Consider the following 20,961-nt stretch of genomic DNA (forward strand, 5'->3'; position numbering starts at 1 on the left):
CTAAATAGATCGTTAACTGTTTTTGAGCGCCAGTGACGGTACGTACAGATACTAAAGCAGCTATCAATACCACTGACGTGCTGTTGTTTCTGGTGTGTTTGGGATACTTCTGCTTTTAACTGACGTGGATCTCCGATGTTTCGTGCTCCATTAAATGCAAACAGACATTTCAAAGCTTGTTCATCAACCAGCGGAAATGGACTGTGGCAATTTCAAAATTCCCCGTGATAAACAAGTGATCACTAGAATTCAAATCTAGAACCGGAGAGGCACTCGGCAAGAAAATAAGATATGACAAAAAAGAGGCAAGAGCGTAGCTAGCGTAGAGGCAGAACTACTGTGAAGGAATCATCGAAATACAACAAAATATTTTCGGGATAAGTCTGCCCGAACTGATACAGTACGTCGGTGATCTCACGTTACAGACACGAAGCAAAGACCTTAAAGACAAAATGGTGATGGACAGACAGTATTCATGTGTAGCCCGTGTAACGTTCATCTGTGTCTAAACAAGAGAACAAATTGTTTCTGAGTTTTTCCGATGTGTGATCAAAACGACAGAAGAATTCTTTCCATAAATAAAATGTCAAGTTTCTCGAATCCCTGTTGTTCCACGTATACGACAACGATATAAGCAATTATACCTGACAGGTATAATACATTCTAGATTTGACTTTTACTGTGAAGTTTCATTGCCAGCTACGAAATAGGATTTTTCGATATTTTTCTTTCGAATTTGCCAGCTCTGACGATACATCCCTAAAACAGGTAGTACAGATGACATCGAAAATATTTTGCGTGTAGGCAGTAAATTACCGAAGCTTACCGGCTGAATATATCCCGTTATAAAAAATAGAATCGCCTAATGCCTGTGAAATAACGTACGGAACGTGTTTTTTCGGTTCTGTTCTCACAATTTTCAGATGAGGTAGTTAGGTGATAAGTATTCAGGTACTTTCGACATTGGTCGGACGTGTACACGCGCGGGGAGAGAGAGAGAGAGAGAGAGAGAGAGAGAGAGAGAGAGAAAGAGAGAGAGAGAGAGAGAGAGAGAGAGACGCAATTGACTCAGAGACACGTGGTGCAGTGTTAAGACACTGCACACTTGTTTGGAACGCCGGCAGTTGAAAACCCCGTCCGGCCATTGGAACTGATACCATACAGAAAAATCAAGAGAATCTCCACGAACAGAGGAAAGCTCCTATAGCAAATGGGTTACACGTTAGTCGAACGAAGACAGAGTTCATGATGCCCAACTTCAACTCCCACACCACGCAAGCCACAGATAACAATGCTCGATAGTCACACTTCCTGTTGTCAAAAATTTAGGTATGCGGGATCAGTTTTATCAGAGGGCGTACCAACTGAAGCAGACCTAACTCAAAATTTCTGGTATGGAGAAGTGATGAATGCTTTTAGGGGTTGTATGCAATTCTAGAAGCCCATAAAAAATAAATTTATGAAACCTAACACCATCACTATTATATGGCAGTGAATTATGGGCAACAGGAAAGGATCACGAAACAAGCTCCATATAAGTTTTCAAAACTTATGCATTGTGTCTGTACTGAGTCAGCTTTACCTGTAGAATGCCGCTTCCTTTAAGATAGGGTCATAGGGTCTTAATATTACGTGACCGCACCGTCTCAGTGTGGATTCAGTGTGTTTTTCATTAGTGTTGACGATGTTAAAAGTATCCCATCAGAATTCATTATGCACTTCGAAAGAAAGACAATGTCACACCTCCTGCCCATCGTAAAATGAGCTTCTCCATTGTATAGAGCTTCTGTTCAATTTTTTTCTCTTGCGCAGACTCAACTGCCATATAACAGCGCTGGTGTTACAGACGTTTCATAGATTAATAAATTTTTATGGACTTCTGACATCGCATAGAATCCCTGAAAGCATACTCCGCTTCCTCCACGCCAGAAATTATTCTACGAATTAAGTCTGCTTCGGTTGATGCGGCATCCGATGACACTAATCTTACATACCTCACTGTTTAACTATAAAAAGTGTGACGTCTTCGAGCTTTGATACTTGCGGTTTGTGTGGCGTCGGAGCTGAAGTTGCGCATCACGATCAGGGTCTTTCTTCGATTGACATGTAAGCCGTTTGTTTAAAATTGCTTCCTCAATTCGTCAAGTTCTCTTTGAGCATCCTGGTTGTTACTAGATACAGTGGCTGGACGGGAATTTGAACTACCGGCGTTCCAAACAAGTGTGCCGTGTCTTAATACCGCGCTACGTGTCTCGGTGAGCCAATTGCTGGGAACCGCTCAGGACGCCAGGTTTACCAGAGGAACGGTTTTTAGCTCGCCGCGTGGTTGCGAGCGGCAAGCTTGCGCTCTCCTCGTGAAGCTCCGCGATTTCCATCAGACATTAAAAAAAGGTTGGTAGGGGAGGTTAAGAGAACTAATAAGGCCGACGGCTAGCGACGATGGGCGTGCATGCCTGCGCTGCAGCTGTGCAGCCGATTGTTCCACGCAGAACAATGCACCAGCTTTGAATAGGCCGCGCTCTTGCTGTCACTGTCACATTTTTGGGACCCTTGTCTTGCTTAACAATAACAGCCTTGACACCAGCCACTTCCAAACGACGTCTGCCCAGCGTGGTACACGCCACTTGTTCCCAACAAGTATGTGTAGAGAGATGAGACGCAGTGTGTTTTTTGCCATCTTAGTGCGCCATTGCAGAACGTGATACACATCTGCATTACGTAATTCACTTACAGTATTGGGTAAACAGTCCTCCAGTTGGAAAGAATGTTTTCCCGATATGACGTATTGTTCAATATGGTACCAAGCCCTACTCGAACTGTGAGTAAACATTTGACTAGAGCGGCGTGAATTTTGGCCAAATGTGAGAAACTCCGAACTAGCTACAAGAACAAGAAGCTACCGCGCTGCTTAAAATGACGCCATTTCGTGACACACGTGAGCAAATAGTATTAACTCGTTGACCGTTGCACGCATAGTGACGGATGTTTCACGGCCAGGCCAGGCACACGGTGTCAGGCGCGAAGCTTCGATGGGGCCGACGGCGGCCTCGGGGCACTCAAAGTACAAGCTCAACTTGTATTTGAACGACTTGACATTAAAACTTCTCATAGTATGTATGGCTGTATAAACGTTTAAGATGATTTTAAAGCAAGCTAACGTCAAACGAAAATGGCCTTATAAGTATTACTGGACTCTGAGCCCAGTACAATAATTTCTTTGGTTAGAGACAAAAAATTTAGCATTTTGTTTCAAACGAGCAATACGTCACTTCTCACGTGATAGAATAGCGGGAAAAAGTACTAGCTTTCAATCAGGTTGAAAACAAGACGGTAACTACACGATGAAACAAGGAACAATTAAATGCCTAACAATAGAAATCACATTAAACTAATTGCGATCGAGAATAAATTACAGCGACGAGACCATTAAAGACACAGTAATCAGGAGAAGTCAGTAAATGACGGAACGAGCGAAAGATAGACTCGTACTGAATAACTGAGATCTTCCATTAGTTACTGCTGGTGCATATGACATGCGGCCTAGACCATACTGAAATCAAATTTTCTAGTCATTTTTATTATTAAAATTCGGAATAAATTATAAAAACTAGGACATAATTTGGAGGTAGTACCAGTAGTGCTCCTTAGACGGTGGTGTAATGGAAACATGCATCAGAATCCGAGATATCTAGAGCTGTGACGTAAACGACACGAAATGTTAGTCGTAATCAAGCAGAGCATTGTTCTTTTCATGTTAGTATTTAAATTTGACATCGAGATTGCTGCGCTTGGAGTCACTTTACATAAATCTTCAGTCCTTTACGAAAACATCATAGAAAACAGTTCTACCCATTATATCTTACCGTCTGCTCCTCCGCACACGTAAGCCGGGGGTGCAGCACATTCGGAAAAACCCATTTAAAGATGTGGTCCCGTCTCCCGTGCCTCATTGGGACGCGACGGAGAAAATTAAACCCCGCAATCCTCTTCGACGGGTGTTGAACTAAGTGGGCATTCTGGAGGGGAGGGGGGGGGGGAGGAGGAGGAGGGAATGTTCATTTCAGCGTTCTCTCCATTTCTCGGTGGCACTCAAGACGTATTTGACACGAATATCTTGCCAAGGTGGCTTGCTTTATTTCATGCATACATCTGGCGGATTCTAGAAAATGCAACGTAGAACTTGATTCTTACAGGACTCAGTCCTCTCAAGGAATTACACCTTTACAACTTTTCGTATGAGAGCCACAGAAACAGTATTGGATACAATAGGCAACCACTGTATCATAGCAGATCTGACAGTGCCAGTAATGGTTCTCATGGGCTCAATCATATATACACCTATATTAGTGGCATGTGAGATGTTCCCCATGCAGGGACCCTTCATTCAGCTGCTGAAGACGTAAATTAAATTGCGGCATCGTGTAGCTTATCTGCGTTTACTCCCCAGCTGTTTCCAGCTCTTTTGTGAAATAGATTTACTCCTGCACCAAGCCTCTTGGACAGGTTTGTGCAGTGCTGCTTAAAGTGACACCATGAGGTTCAGGGATGTAGTTATGGGGAAACATCGACTTTCTGTGTGCATATTTATTATGAAGACGGAAAGTTCAGTGATTTATATTAACAAGTTTCTGTTCCTGAAATTTCCATTCCAGCTGAAAAGTGAGGTATTTATTTGATGCAGAGACGTAGACAAATTCTCTGCAATATGCTAGTTCCAATTGGTTCAGACGTATTCACGCCTAAAGGGACATGTTCAGGGAAATAGACATCCACCAATGAAGTCATAATTAAGTGCGACAGATATCACATAGTGGACAGTAATGATGAAAAATTGGATAACGGCAAGAACAGTTACAGATTCTCATACAAAATTACTAAAGAGCAGGTCAGATTTGACATTTTCTGTTTCTCCTAAAACGCTGAAACTGTTACTGCTTATTACACAGGCTAAGGCACTTAAATTTTTCACCGCAAATAATTTTCGACCTGTTGCAGGTAAATCTAATCTCATTTTAACTAGGCGAACAGTGGACAGGGCCTCATGTAACAAAGAGAAATTTGTTCTCGCGAGTTATGTTACAACTGATACAGGCATCAAAGTTAAGTTTTAATGGAACTACACTTTTTTGTCGTCAGAATAGCAGATATCGATCGGGCACATTCAGTGATAAAATTCTTTTGATCTAAAAAGAAATTGAGGCAAAAATACATTGAATATAGGGAATAATGTGTTATTGTTGACGCCGTTGAATGGCATGCCATCCATGTCTACACCACTGTTCAAGAACTATTGCGCCACCGGATGAAGTCGATGGCATAGTTGTGCGATAGACTTCTCAAATATTCAAACATCTGTGGTACCAAACGAAAGGTTACGTCGCAGGAAAACCACTCATCCAGAGATACGGCGTGACAATTTTTTTTACCTTCCGCAGTCAATACTATCCATCAGAAACTCTGATAGTCCCTGATCACTTCTGACGATCGTATCGGAGCGAAATCCCGTTGTGCTTACCTTCTGAAGGATCAGTGTGTTATCATCGTGCTACATTCATTTTAACTGTTAGAGCACTGGACGTAATCACTCAGTTGCGAGAGCTATGAACACAGTTATTCGTGAAGCACGTACGTTCTTGCTCATACACTTCACGATTTTCCCTAATCTGTAGAAATATTTAATCATTAATATCTTCGTTTTTGTCCTCCTGCGTAGCTGAGTGGTCGCCGTAGACAGCAACCACGCAGAGGACACGGGTTCGATTCTCGGTATTGCCAAGAATTTTTCCTTAATGGGACAACTACTACGGGATGATGCCAATTAAGGAGATCCTTGAGTGAGAAGTAGCGGCTTCATGGTCGGAAAAGCCGGCAGCGCGGCTGGGAGAGCGGTGCGCTGACAAAATGATCACCTCTACCGCACCCGCATGAAGTCGAATGGCAGAGCATGAACTGGGCGGCTGGTCGACATTCCTTCGTCCTCCAAGGCCTGGACGTGGAGCTCGTGAAACATTCCTAAATTTTTCCCCTTTCATCATAGAAAGGTTAACATTACCTTCTAATAAACTGGTAAATCATCGGTAACTCCCAAAGATTTCATTACAGAACCATTTCACTAATAAGTGCTGTTCACTTAAAACATCAATCAGTAATACATAAAAACTAAACGATCGTAAACAGTAATGGTATTTATCTTTTCTCTGGACACACACCTTCTGTTAATCCTCTCTGTATGCATTGAAAACGATGCCTGTTTCGGATATGTTAAATGACGCAAGTCTGACTCTGTCATATACATTGCTTATATTTTACTTACAGGGCGTTCATGAAGAATGGTTAATAGTGTCTTTAGTTTTCAAATATTATGCTTTCGTTGTAATACCATAGTATAGAACTTAAAGTGTAAACTGCCGCTTGCCTAACTCTTCAGTAATTGTTTCTTTCGCGACAGAAAAGCAATTCCTCACGAACATCAATTTTCTGCTTTTTAAACTAATCAAGAGAAGGAAAGTGGCGCAAAAGAGAAGACTGGATGCGAAGCCACACGGCACAAAGTGTGGGTTATAAAATGAGTGAGGAATGTTGGTGACGGAAAGCGACGTTTGTTACACTGTCTTGGCATTCAAAATAGCCACGTAAAGAGCTGTTAGCAATTTCATTGTAATCTGCTCTAATATGTAAAACTATGTTTTGAACAAAACAGGCGTTTCATGAAACAATAATGCGCAAGACTTAGAAAAGGAACGAAGTAAGGGGAGCAGTACCATAAACAAATCAGGTAAATACAGTATACAATGTTGGCTATACAATTTTTCTGGCTGTTGGTTAATATGCAGTGTTGTATATCGCCGTATTTTGATACAGACTTCATTAAAATAGGAATTGGGCCGTGATGGAGTAGCAAAATATTATGTTGTCAATATTTTCAGAGATATTCCATAGATTGCTAAATCAGTGCTGTCTGTCTTGCAGATTAACTTCTAAATGATGTGAATATCAATATTACATAAAAGTGGGGCTGTGAAACACGTACTTTGATGTGCTTCCCCAATGCTAGGCATCAAGTCGGGCAACAATTTTCCTGTAACTAACTCGATCAGCTGCCAGGTTTTAAACTTGCTCTCATTTCGTGTCAAGCATCGAAGATCCTTTGAGAAAGTTCTTTTCCAGGTATTACGAGGTGTTGCTGTGCTTCTGTATAGCTCCGATGATTTTCACAACAGTGCTAGTTTGGGGATTCTTCAGTCTTCATGCGTAGAAAAATGTCACGCAACCCTCACTCTTCTTACAGCAACGGTTTTGTGCGGGCTGTATAGGCCACTTCTTCTCAGCATTTCAGCATTTCAACATTTCAAACGTGCTCGGAGCGGATCTTACATATTCGCCCCATGTATCATTGGTGAAAACATTGAGTTGCGTGCCTATTTTGCTGAAACTTTCCAGGTCTCACTGCGTATCTCAAAATAAAATACCTATAATTAAGCATACGGATATTACCCTGTAGACTAATAATTTAATGAAACCTGTAGATCATCTGTATTCCCCAAGCCACCTGGTGGTTGACGGTGGATGGTTGGACAAAAAATACTAAAAATTAACTCTAAAAAGAGTAATTGTTTCTCGTATCTAAATATAATTTGCGCAATAATACTACTAATTTAATCCATATTCTTGTTACGTACTATCCTGTTAAATTTTGAAAGTATTCATTAGCGTTTAATCAGGGAAGTGATAGTTCAACGGTCCTTTGGATCCATACACAAGAGCGGACTGCTGCGGTGTCAGGCAGGGAGCCTCTATAAAAGCCGATTAGCGGAAAAAGCTTTAGGCGTCTAAAGACTGGGGATGGAATCAGCTTAAACATGAGACCTTGTTTGCAAGGCGTGCAAAATGCATGTCGTTAAAACTGCTCCTACAGTGGTGATACTAGCACACTAACCTTTGTGCACTTCCCGTGACCATTTGCGGCCGTGGAGGAATTTCACACAACGCCCTATAAACAATAAGTAAAAGCAAGTTGTCTTCCGTGAATAATAAAACACCCATAGCACTTTTAAAAAACTGAACTTACATTCAAGATAGTTTCGTATCGGTACGAAAATACGTGTAAGGAAGAAAAGGGGGGGGGGGAGGAGAGGGAGAGATAAAATTGAATGGAAGAGTTTTGGAGTGGTCAGATGTTAAAAGTACTTAAAAAATGTTGAGCACTAATAACGGCAGTATAGCTAAGGGAATAGTGGAAAAGGGTACAAAAGCACTGTTTTTACCAGAGTGCTAGTGGTATTCTGTGCAACATACGTCCCGAATAAATGTAAAAACGTTTCGTATTGAACTTACTACGAATCCATTCTAGCATATTCATATCTTTTACATGGACTACAACGAATATGAAACGGGGCAAAATTCAGATAGCAGAGTTAAAACGTTTAAGAGGTATCGAAGGCAAGGAAAGAAACTGTAGAACAATAATGGAGATCGGAAAAAGGGCGGGAATCTCGGAACTTCAGTCCCAATCTGCCATGGCCACCATAATGCGTTGTTGTTACCACTTGACAGCGTCACCAAGCTTGGGTAACGGACGCGCGATGCACTGAATAGTTACACACTATTAAAGACAACGCCATAACGGTGCCAGTATCGATCCTGGTGCTTTAAGGATGTCATATCTAACGTGCGCCGTTAATTGTACCCTCACAATGTATTTCTTACGTAAAAGTTCCTCGTACCTATTAAGGTTGCACGCTGGTAAAGCAGCCTCTATCATTTCATAACGCATGGACGTTTTCACGTGTTCTGCAGACGCTACGTTGCAATGATCTTCCAACATAGCGTGCGACATCTTTTTCCGCCCGATGCCCTGTTGTTCCCAAATGACATACGTAAATTAGTGTGGTTGGTAACTGGCAATGCTAATCTTCAAGAATATATAACCCTTTCTATGGCTAAAGTCTTCCTTCTGCTTTACGTCCCTGGCGATGACATTCCAGTGTGAACGAAGAGACACAAAATATAGAGAACCATCGTAATTACACGGCTGAAAAGACGTATATAATATTCTTCATCTGAAAGTAAACGGTTCCGTGTTAAATTTATGTACAAATAAAGTTAAACATCGCAGTTGCATTGCATCTTGAAGTGAGATAGGCCACCACCTCGACTCTTTCGTTCGATACTTAACGTAGGCTCAAGCAAGTTCGAGCCATGTTAAGACCAATGCCGTTATAACTTGGAACCGATCGTTGTACATCTTGGTAAGTTTTCATTGGTGACGGGGCTACAATGGGACCGCTACTTATTACTGAAAAATTGTATTAATTGCTGGTTTCAGTATCTCTATGGCGTCTTCTACTGATATTGAGAAATCCCCTGAGGCTTGGATTCTTAACTGCGAGTAACTACTCATAATTATATTCATGTTGCTGCTACATGTTCGGAGATTTCAAAAGGCTCACTCGATTGTGCTGAAGGTGACTTGTCGCAATGTGGAACCCTATAATAAAAGTTATCGTATAGAAGTGTGTTCATTAGATGGAAGTACTTGCGGAGTGTTAGTGCGACACGGGCGTCGTGCTGGCATAGATCAGACGAATTAAATACGCATCGCTGAGAGAGATAAAAGCTGGCCCGAAAATGTTTCCGGCACTAGAGTACGTGTAGAATGTACAATGGGAACCATTTTGAAGTGGATTACTTTCATCTAGAAAAACAAAATTCTCTCCAAAAAATAAATTTACGTTACTTTAACTCTCCTTTTAGTGTTTATTATATAACATGTGTGTGGCTTTGGTCTGTAATAACTGGCAAGTAAACATAGTCATCTCTTACTCCCAAGCATGAAATCATAGTGCGCTTGCTGCTGGCCTGACAAGTGCAAACTTACATCAGCTATTGGAAGATTTACCAAGCCGGCCGGCGTGGCCGTGCGGTTCTAGGCGATTCAGTCCGGAATCACGTGACCGCTACGGTCTCAGGTTCGAATCCTGCCTCGGGCATGGGTGTGTGTGATGTCCTTTGGTTATTTAGGTTTAAGTAGTTCTAAGTTCTAGGGGACTGATGACCACAGATGTTAAGTCCCACAGTGCTTAGAGCTATTTCAACCATTTTGAATTACCAAGTGACAATGAAAGTGAAATGTTCGCACCGCATAGCAAAAAATGGTTCAAATTGCTCTGAGCACTATGGGACTTAACATCTGAAGTCATCAGTCCCCTAGAACTTAGAACTACTTAAACCTAAATAACCTAAGAACATCACACACATCCATGCCCGAGGCAGGATTCGAACCTGCAACCGTAGCGGTCGCGCGGCTCCAGACTAAAACGCCTATAACCGCTCGGCAACAGCGGCCGTCTTGCACCGCCTAGCATGTTATTTCATTGACATGAGCGTAATCAATGCCGGCATAATCTTCAGAGGAATCAATGCAGAAGATAGAATTAGGAGTAATTCAGAGTTGCTTTCATCACAGGATTAGTGAGAGCAGTAATGTGCTCACAAACACAAGCAAATAAAACACTAACATCAGCTGTTTAAAACCTACGTTCTGCGGACTAAACGGGTAGTAACGCTGAGGCTAACTACTCATAGAGGACAACCCATATCAGAGCGACAGTGGTCATTCTGCGAAAGGAACATCAGGTGATGCGCTTTATGTAGCACAGCACACCGCTGTTGTCTCGAATGGGCGTGCAGACATATGGTGTTGGACTCGACGTGAGTAATTATAAAAGTTATGCTGAGAGCCGCAGAAAATGGGAACATTTCTTTCGTCGAGATCTGGGAGAACCACCATCAGCGTTAACCTAGGAGAAAGAGTTGAAACCAGAATTTCGAACTGATGTAGGTGCAGAAACGGCAGATACGCAGGTGCTCTTCCTGTGTGTCTCACTGACTACAATTCAATCCTTGGAACTGCCCAGCTCACTCACCTGGCCAGAGCCGCTAAAAACAGCTTTTACCCTGAAAAACGATGGGCCTCCGTTTGTCGTGTATGCCAGTGACACAGTTCTGAGGCGCTGCTCTGAACCCATGGCGGCTCGCTTCCACTTACACGAACTCATGCACGGGCAGTCTTCTAGGCTTGGAAACGATATGCAAAGCCATTCAAGCAGGGGTTCCAACTCCAGCAGACGAGAAGTTGCAGCAATCTGTCCCACTCGCACTAATCGCCGCACAGCCGACAGTCGCTAGTATTATTTATACGGAAGAAACAGTAAGGTACCGTCCTTCAAGGAGACACACAAAGAAGACCAGCATAATTGAATAGTTCCCTAACGCTTTCGGGATTGGCGCCTGTCCGCAATTCAGGGGAAGGCGGAGAAGATATCCTAGCTTATAAAACCCAGTGTTTTTTGAACCGACACTACTCTCTGTGTCAGTTACAGATGCGTCGATCCTGCGATTGTCAGTTTACAACCAGGGATGTAGAACTTCTCATTTTCGTACCTCGCCTCTCCGTAGTTAACACTGGTAGCACCATACATTTCATAGGATTTCTGTGCAGTCCCTCTGCACCAGTTGCGTACTATTTGTGTCGTTACTTACACTCAAAGACAGAAAATATAGATTTAATGAACTACACTCTTGATTCCTGGAAATTCCATTTTCTCCCGACTGTTTCCTAAATCAGCCACCACAATTATCAGCGATAACCTTACAGCAGATAGGGGCTGACTGCTCGGTACGTCTGTGATAGACATTGAGATCACAATACCTGGTTTTCAGTTTCGCTGTAAAACCACATGAAAACGACAAAACCTAGAATATTGCTTTCTGGAAATTCTTGTTGCCGTGTTACTTCGATATATACTTGATTGTACCTTTGTTTCGAAAATCATAACGGAAAATATTATTGCTGATAAACGGTTAAAGCCGATGTTGTACTGTTAAGACGTCTTCATGGTCAATTACACTGCAAGAGTTTTGATAGCCGGCACTGTGGTAGAGGCGGCAGCGTGCGAAGATCTGGGGGCGGCGCCGTCAAAGGTCGCGCTAGGCCAGTGGGCGGCTGCGGTGCGGCGGTTGACGCATGACGCACCGCTTGCGTAGGCGTGCGTGCCCGCGGCAGCTGCGACTGCTGGTCGTTGCCACTTCCTCTCCGCAGAAGACGCGATGTTTTTTACCGGACTCACCGCCCGAGAAAATATTGGCGCTCATCTAAAAGCGGAGTAATGTCCAATCTCCTTCACAGCTACTGACTACGGGTGGCCACAACGTGGATCGCTTGCGGCGTGCGTTTCTTTTCTCCATCTAGTTTCACTCTCGTCAACGTGACGATGCTATACACAAACCATCTTCTAGCCGCTCTGACGACTCTGTACACGACAGTTAGTAGTCAGTCACCCATTTGGCGAGTAACGTGATCATTGTTCACTGTGCAACATTAAGTGAAACTGGGACTGCTGATGCCGTGCCGGCCGTTGTGGCCCGGCGGTTCTAGGCGCTTCAGTCCGGAACCGCGCTGCTGTTACGGTCGCAGGTTCGGATCCTGCCTCGGGCATGGATGTGTGTGCTGTCCTTAGGTTAGTTAGGTTTAAGTAGTTCTAAGTCTACGGAACTGATGACCTCAGATGTTAAGTCCCATAGTGCTCAGTTTCTTTTTTTTTTTTTTTTTCTTTCTGATGCCGTAATAGTAACTCTTTTGTCTAATAAGCACAAACGAGAAAGAAAATAATAGTGTTCAATAAAGATTGGGAAGAGAAACTTTTTGGAGCGACTAGCCGGCCATGTGTAAAGCGTCACAATCATGGGCGCCAGCACGTTTTCACGTCATTCGGAGCAGTACATTTTCTCCACACATATAATTTACAAATTTTGAAGTCACGGTTACCTGCTCGTCATTTCCTCTTAGTAGTTTAAACAGTGCACTTTCAGGACCAGTCAAATGTTACGAACACCAAAAGGCAAACGGTATGTGTAGTAAAACTTATTTCTACATTCCCAGATTTTACCGTTTTACGCTATTTTCTGTCGTTCCCATCGGATACCCTGTTCATTCAGTTAATGGTTTATCTCTCATTAAAATACTCGTATGAACGTCATCACACTATGCGCTTTTCAACCACTACAGCAAACTTCATTAACAATGTTCGAATAGATTTATGGGAAGCTACGTCGTATTTCCATTCACATACAACCAGTGCGATAATGCATTACATGAAACTGTACATTTTAAGATTTTATTTTTACATGTTTGTGTTAAATGTCCATTTATGACATAAAAATTGATTTTTTTGATATTGTCAAGAATGAAAATTGCGAGTCTTTAAGAAAAATGTAACAATGTCGCTCAAAAATGTACTAGGGCATGTCGAATATAGCTTGATTGCTCATCAGCTTATTGTCATTGTCGCGTTACCTCCTGTTAACATCGACCAGTCGGATGTTAAAACAAAAATACTGATATTTTGTATTGACATTCTAACAAATGTAAAATGTCCATTCGTGAAATACTGATATTCGCGTTTTGATTTTTTACTTTTTTATGAAACGAAAGGATAATATCGAAGTGCACGTTTGTTGTTTCAACAAAAGCTGAAAGAATTTCTAATGACAAACACGTGTTGCACAGCAGCTGTGCACACAGTTTTCAGAACCTCTGAATGCTGTTAACCACAGCAATAGTTCTAAGGTGGTTGTACAATAATTTTCGAACATCTTCAAAGAAAGAGATTTCTTAAGGAACAAGCTACAAAATTTTCCATTCCTCCAGTTCATTTTATAATTTACGTTCTATATGTTTTACATAGATTTACGTCATTTTATCGATATTGTAATGTCATTTTAGTAATTTTCACGTCTGCAAGTAGGCCTACACATCCTTTCTCATATTCGTAAAAGAAAATATTCTCATTAAGGGCAGCTGCCCCCATTGGGTCCCATAAATGGGCGCCCCCTGGTAACAATTAGTGTCACTCAGATTGCAAGTGCTGGTAACGTCTCTCAAGAGCACGGGGCATTTTGTGTCCTTTCCAGTGCTAACTAATGATGCTTTGCAACGCACGCCCGTTATACGGGGTGAACGTCAATAAAACCGACAAACTGCTGGGATGGATTCCTGACTGGAAATGGAGGAAACATCATCGTATGAACATGTGTCCTGAAATGGACGTGGTGCGTGTAACGACAAAAATCATCCCAGAACACGGTACAGACATGCACCGCATCCACGTCGCAACACATGGTCATAGTGGCCTCCATCGAAATGCAGGCAATACGGATAGTAGCGGTCATCATGCAGGATACAAATAATCATGCTTTGCCTGGAGCTTGTACTAGGATTGGTCTCGATATCCTCCACAATCTGGTCCTCCAAAACTGGTGTAAGCACAGTCCGCCGCTTCCCTGCACGGTCGTTTGTCTGAAAGGACCGATGATCACTCAAACGCCCAAAAAGGACTTGAAATGTTATGTGATGTGGTTGATGTCTGAGAGGGTACTTCGTATAGCCGTGCTGCTGCTTCTCGACCGTTTCAATCTGCTTGGCCGTACACAAACACCATCTCGGCTTGTTCACTACATGAATACCAGACCATTCCGCTGTTTACAGTACACTGCGTCAATCACACAGCGTGCAACACACAAGGAACACACAAAACGTTGTCAGAGGAACTTTAACTTGTCAGCGCCATCTACTGTGGCAGTGATGCATTTCCGGACACATGCTTATAGGACCTTTTTCCATTTCCAGTCAGTAATCCGTCCCTCCAATTTGTCGGCTTCATTAATGTTCGCTTTGTATACAGAGACACGGCTGAGTTTCGTAACATCGTTATATGGTGTCAACATTAATGAACACTGATGGCCATTCTGTAACAGCCTATTGTAATTCTAATGAAGTGTATGTGTAACAGTGTAAGAGTATGTGTAAAATTTTGCCTGTTACCGCCAAAAAAAAAATAAAATTCCTTAATTTTTTGCGTTAGGGGGGTGCATTTCTGCGTTCCTGATACACGTGGAAAACACCGCGCCACAGCACCGTATCCAGCCTCTAGGAGAGCCAAACAAAATGGCGCAGTCCACCTCTACCTCATCATTGGACTGCGCCAGTTCGTTTCGGCTCTTCTAGCCGCGTGCTACGGTATTGAAGGGAAAGACTGCCATGTGTATAGGGCGGCGGCGGTGGCACAACTATGCTGCGGACGCGATTAACGTCGTCCGCCACAAGGCGGTGAATGGCTGTCTCGTAAAATTTCTAGAGTGGTGATGTGAACTATTTTTGAACGTAATTTACTGCTTGACGCTTATTCGAGGCTAACCGTTTGCCTCTAAGCCTTTTTTAGCTAATCAAAAACAGCATTATCGTAGGGAGGCAGGTTAGGACTGAGTTGTATCACCTTTGCGTATCTGAAAGGGCTTCTTGGGACTGCGTTGTTGCATGGGCCTAGGATTATCGTGAAGCTGAATGACTCCGCCGGTGACGTACTGTTGTCGCTTAGGTTCAATCGCTTCACGAAAGGAGATCAACGTGTGACAGTATCGCTGCGCGTTCACCGTTGAGTCATGCCGCAGGAAGCCGATAAGAAAGGTGTCCTCTTCAGCAAAGAAGGTGAGGATCTTCTTTTCCACACTTCTGTGGACGGTATTAGACTTTTTGGGAGGCGGCGACACTGCATACTTCGACTGGAGATAGTAGTTTTGACCCGGCTTCGAAGTGATAACACAATATCTAGTCTCTAGCGACCACTTCGTGCAAGAACTCACTGCCTTTCTTGGCACAGCGCTGCAAAGGTTTGAGAGCTTCCCATTCGACATGATTCCTGTGCTGGTTGAAGAGTGTAAGAGAGCCATTCGGTGCACACTTCGCGAAAATTGTCTGTCTTCAATAATGGCGTGATCACTTCAGACACACGCAGACCTCTGCGGAAATGGCTGCTACTGTAACTTTTCGGTCTTCAGTGATGTGGGCATTAGCTGATGGAAATAGTATCAGTAATGCGGTGTCGCGTTCCAAACCGTGCATCGTTGACAAGCTCGGCCAACGACATCCGTCCTTCCCTGAAGCGCTTGCGCCAAACGTGGACTTCGGTAACGGAATTCTACTGCTCTCTGTAGTACCCTTCTGTCATTCGGAGACGAGATTCCGTTCCTCGCACTCCTTCTGCAGTCGGGGAACGCGCTACACCCGTTTGCTATTCTTTTAAAGCCTGTATTTCACTGTTGCACGCCCATCTCCGCCTACTGTACCATCGACGTGTGCCCCTGCTCGCGCTATCGTTACGTGTTTGTGCGTCTGTGACCCGGTAGCTTATATAGGGATGGCACCTTCTTCCGCGGGCAGTCACATCACGATCCTTCCGGCGGATTTAATATTACAGTTTCTGGCTCGTTTCTTTTTGAATGTAGCTTACAACAGAGATGCTTACTTCATACGAAAAAGTGATATCTTTGCTTGTTGGATGGCCTTCGGATTGTAAACAAAAAACCTCCAATATAAATTTCACGTCTGAGGCTGAACCTAATATGAACAGTATTATGAAGCTTATTTGTGCCACATTGATTTATTTAGAATGTGAGTTGGGTTTTAACTGCAAAAGTTTGGACATAGTCCTTAAAAAAGCATAAGAACAAAAAGATGATGAAACGCCGTCCAAAAGAACATCGGTAACTGGATACAATTGTTTAAATTGATATCTAATTGGACGAAGGCAGATCGGACAGTTCTTACTATTCCTGCAGCGTAAAAAGTGTCGCCAAATACAGAAATGCATTTTAGGAACGCGGGAGCAGACGATATGCTGCTGACGAACACATTAATGTAATGTGAAAAATTAGCTTTCTGGAGATGGTAAAAACTATGTGACAGAAAATTAATAACGTAACTTTATTTATATTTTTTTGAGAATTCTCTTTACTTTCGGGTATTTGATGTCCTCATTATGTGCATTTATGGAGAATGGCGTTCTTGATTAAGGGAAATGAAGATCTGGGGCAAATTACATTTTGTTCTGAGGCTATGTACAAAATTTCAAGTGGTCACATCAGTATTGTGATTTAATCAATGGGACTTAAATTCTAAGGTCATCAGTCCCCTAGAACTTAGAACTACTTTAACCTAACTAACCTAAGGACATCACACACATCCATCCCCGAGACAGGATTCGAACATGCGACCATAGCGGTCTCGCGGTTCCAGACAGAAGCGCCTAGAACCGCTCGATCACACCGGCCGGCATTTAATCAATGAATATTAGGTCCGGTTGCTAATGTGTTCTTCGTTTTAGTCTTCGAACTTTCTCACCATTAACGGGGGCGTGCTGAAAAGTATTGACTCACAATTTACTATTCTGTATTCAACACCGGTTGAGGTATTACATGTCATGCCTACTATTCGGTTGACTTTGCCGCTTAGCTGACTCAAGTTGCAACCCTCTACCGTTAGAGTGCTCATAATTGCAGCGTGTAATGTAGCGATGTGTAACGTAAATATGTCGGTGTGCAAGATAACCACCGGAAACAGCACGAATCAGAATATTTCGTCCACATTGAGAGCACACCTTTCTTCAGCATGATAGTGCCACTGCTGCGACATCTTCCACAATCAGACGCCTTGGCTTCATTGCCATCGATCATTCCCCACATTGTCTCGACAGGAACTCGTTCGATTTTCGTTTGCTTCCAAAACCTCAAGAACAACGTCGAGGACTTCACTTACATAGTGATCAAATGGTGTAAGCAGAGGTGAGGTTATGGTTCAGTCAAGAAGTCATATTCTCTAGTGACGGTATCAATAACTGTAAGTTAATGCAAACTAGTAGGAAAAACAAACCCATAATGTAGGAATACAGCATTAGTAGGGTGAGTTGCTCGAGAGTTACATAGACTGCATACACTCGAAGAAAACACACGCATACACCGCGGAGGAATAACCCGAATGGGACGGAAATCGGTAGACGTAATGTACACGTACTAACAAAGGATTGTAATTTCAGAAAAACTGGATGCCTTATTCAATAGAAAGAGCTTTACAAATTGACCAAGTCAGTAGCGCGTTGATCTCTCTCCGGCCCTAGGCAAGCAGTTATAAGTCTTGGCATGGACTGACCGTTGCTGGATGTCCTCCTCAGGGATATGGTGCCAAATTTTGTCCAATTGGCGCGTTAGATCGTCAAAATCACGAACTGGTTGGAGGGCCCTGCCCGTAATGTTCAAACGTTCTCAATTTGGGAGAGATTCGGCGACCTTGCTGGCCAACGTAGTGTTCGGCAGGCACGAAGACAGCCAGTAGAAACTTCCGACGTGTGCAGGTAGGAATCATCATGCTGAAATATAAGCTCATGATGGCTTGCCATGAAGGGCATCAAAACGGGCTTAGAATATCGTCGATGAACCGCTGTGCTGTGGAGGTGCCGCGGGATTTTGACGATCAACGCGCCAACTGGACGAAATTTGGCACCATATCCCTCAGGTGGACGTAAAATTACTTTCTGTCAATGCCAAGCTGAAGACCTGCGTGCATTAGAAAGAGATAGATAGGGAGACAGACTTTCCTGACTTCATCAGTTTGTGAAGACCTTTGTCCTGAATAAATCGCCCAAATTTTCTGAAATGGTAATGATGTTTGTTTTGCAGATGTACTCCACATCTACCGATTGCTGTCCCATTCGGATAATTAGTAGTGCTCTCTCTCTCTCTCTCTCTCTCTCTCTCTCTCTCTCTCTCTCTCTCTCTCTCTCTCTCTCTCTCTCTCTCTCTCTCTCTTCCCCCCCCCCCCCTCTCTGTCTGTCTGTCTGTCTGTCTGTCTGTCTCTCTCATTGCATTTAGGCGTAACATTGCAATGTGATATACAGTGGAACGAGCATGTAAGGACTGTAGTTGCGAAGGCGAATAATAGACTTCGTGCGTACCGATAGGTTCGAACAACGCACAACTATTACAGAGATGCTTCTCGAACTGAAATGGGAATCCGTGGAGGGAAGGCGACGTTCTTTTCGGGGAATACTATTGAGAAAACTTAGAGAATCGGCGTTTGAAGCTGGCAGCAGAAAGATTCCACGTAATGACCACAAACATAAGGAAATTGAGGTTCGTGCGGTGTCGTGTAGACGTCATTCTTCTCTCGCACTGTTCACGAGTGTAATAGGAAAGGGAGTGACTAGCGGTAGTACAAGGTACCCGCCGCCACGCACCATATGATGGATTGCGGATGTATCAGCCAAATGTTCTGTTGTCGGGAGAAATGTTTTCGTCGCCTGGGCTACAGTGTTGAGAAGTAAGTATGTAGAAATAAAGAATGATGATGTAGGATGGTAATAACATCTGTCCTATTAAAAATCTGTAAAATTTCATATGGAAAAATTAGGAGTCATGAGTTTACAGCAAGCCGTCGTACATTGAAGCCGTTTTCTGGTGGATCTTGAAATGAAATGGATTATGTTGAATCCTGCCTACTCGTCAAATATGGGGTGTCTAGGAAACCTGCTTTCTCGGATCGCAAGACAATGCAAGTGAATCGTATTATTGAGTTTTATTACTTAACTCTGAGAATTACATAGATGTGTCGCAAGCAAAGAGCGACATTCAAAATAAGCAAGTATCTACAGTATAGACAATGCTACCTACTACAAGCGATGTGACTAGTCTTGAAGTGATCTTGAACTGGGCCGCGACCAGTCCGGCGCGGCGCTTATGTTCTCTTCACATAGAGGCCGCTGCTGTCGCGTTGTCCTGGAGAGGGGTCGGTCAGCGTGCAGTTGGCTGCAGTTCTCTTCACAGCCCCCTCTGCTGTCTCGTTCCCGACTGGCGTGCCGGAGCTTGACTTATGCCGTAACTGATTTAATATAAAAGCCAAAATCGATCGTGGACTCCAATAAAGAACATATAAACAACTGGAGCGGCTGGTCATTACTTCAGTACTCATTTTTGTAGCAGAAGTGCTCTGCAGAGATAAACGAACCTTGTGATTTACATATATCGATGCACACACGATTAGTTTCACACAGAAGCGACTAACAGTGTCGGTAATTGTAAATGAATGTCCTCTTCTTTGTGTGTCTGCACTAAGCGAGCTTCTTTCACGAGTGTAGAAAGTGATAAAAATCTAAACATGGCACTGCAAAACTAGTGTTAATTACCTTGCGCCACCCCACTTTGTGACAGCCGCGAGAGGCTCCATTTTAATAAACACGTGTCCGCTCTGTATGGAGTGAGGGTGTGCTCGCACCTGCGCTAATTTATCGAGTTCGCTAAATACTTAATCCTGTTGCGCGGTTGTGCCATGTGCAGCGTGCGTGACGCTGGCCGTGTGCTAATGGGAGCTTGGCAGCACACGCGACAGCGACTCATTTAGCAGAGCTGCCTCCAGATCGCGCTGCGGCGCCGCTCCCCCGCGAGACGTCTTAATAGCGAGCCGTTAGCTAACGACCTACCTACCTACCTGCCTGCGTCTTTCATGATGCAGCGGGACGTTGTCGCTCACCGTGCGATGCTTGCGTTTCTGATAGGGATTGCGTACTATAAACACCTTTGTTCCACCTTCTTAGTTTGACCAACTGTCTGTCTGCGCGGTGGCCACATATACGGCTCATTTGCGGAGTATCGTTATTCATAGAATTTTATTGGGCCGTGCAGTGATAACTGTTGGTATTCCACCCGAGTCAGTAACTGCTGTTGCAGCCGAGATCGCTACCACACGTCTATGCGGCGGCACTCAAGTAGGAGGTAACTGGTTCAAATTCTGGTGGTGAATTAAAGGACTGCTTGCTAATTTCCTGAGCTAAATGCAACACTTTCCCGCAGTATCTGATAGAATGAGTGATGTAACGCAGTTGCCTCGAGCGTCAAGTGGTGGCGCACGAAGATGAAGTGGAAATCTTCAATTAACTAAAATGAGAATATGTGGAAGAAAGTTGACGTTCCAGTGAATAAAGTTAGAGAACCGATATTTCAGGAAAAATGTCAAAAAGATCTGTGTCCACCACCCTGTATTCCTTATTGGGTCCGTATAGAATACGACAAGAGGCATCA

The sequence above is a fragment of the Schistocerca cancellata genome, chromosome 4 (assembly GCF_023864275.1).
Source record: "Schistocerca cancellata isolate TAMUIC-IGC-003103 chromosome 4, iqSchCanc2.1, whole genome shotgun sequence".
NCBI classification, from domain to species: Eukaryota; Metazoa; Arthropoda; class Insecta; order Orthoptera; family Acrididae; genus Schistocerca; species Schistocerca cancellata.